The sequence below is a fragment of the Lipotes vexillifer genome, unplaced genomic scaffold, assembly GCF_000442215.2.
Source record: "Lipotes vexillifer unplaced genomic scaffold, Lipotes_vexillifer_v1.1 scaffold429, whole genome shotgun sequence".
In the NCBI taxonomy this organism is placed as follows: domain Eukaryota; kingdom Metazoa; phylum Chordata; class Mammalia; order Artiodactyla; family Lipotidae; genus Lipotes; species Lipotes vexillifer.
The window spans coordinates 82,765-83,810 of NW_006784171.1; positions in this window are offsets into that span (position 1 = coordinate 82,765).

A 1,046-nucleotide genomic window follows, 5' to 3' on the forward strand; every position below is an offset into this window, starting at 1 on the left:
CCCCAAGTAGAGTTTGGAGTGAGAACTTGGATGCAGTAGGTTTATTTGGGAGGTGATCTCAGGAAGCAGCAGGAAGCAAGCAGGACCAGTGACACAGGAAAGGAAAGAAAAAGAAATGTAAGTGTGCATTAGCAATTCCACTGAGGCACACGCAGAAGACCTCCAAGAATGGTCCATCTAGAAAACAGGAGTCAAGAGCATTTGTCCTTTAGCTCCCATCTCTTGGATGAGGGTTGCTTCTAGAGACATTAACTCTTCCACACTCAGGGCCGCCTGAAAGCTGGAGCCAGGGAAGCTTGAGAGGTAACAGACCAGGCCCTGGAGCAGGAAGTATTAATAAAAAGACTCCATGTACATTGAGGGATGCTGATAGTGGGAGAGGAATCTGATTGCAACAGATCTGTCCACCATAGCTGAGGCTAAAATCAGAGGTGGCCCATGAGGATGCTGCATGAGCTTCAGAGACACCTGCCACAGTCCCGACCAGACTTTCTCTAAAGCTAAGAATTTTAGCAGCCAGTAGTGAGCATTGCCTAGATCCATCATATAATTAAATTAGGGGTGTAAAATGAAGAGAGTTTAATTGTGTTACTCCTTTTTTGCCAATATTCATTTTTTTTCATTTATTAGCCAATATTTCATTTTGTTAGCCAATATTCTTTTTAAAAAATTATTTCCCGGGGCGGTGGAAAGATGGCGGAGGAGTAAGACGCGGAGATCACCTTCCTCCCCACAAATACACCAGAAATACATCTACATGTGGAACAACTCCTACAGAACACCTACTGAATGCTGGCAGAAGACCTCAGACCTCCCAAAAGCCGAGAAACTCCCCACGTATCTGGGTAGGGCAAAAGAAAAAATTAATTAAAAACAGAGACAATAGAATAGGGACGGCACCTGCACCAGTGGGAGGGAGCTGTGAAGGAGGAAAGGTCTCCACACACTAGGAAGCCCCTTCACGGGCAGAGATTGCGGGAGGCGGAGCGGGGAGCTTCGGAGCCGCGGAGGAGAGCACAGCAACGGGGGTGCGGAGGGCAAAGCGG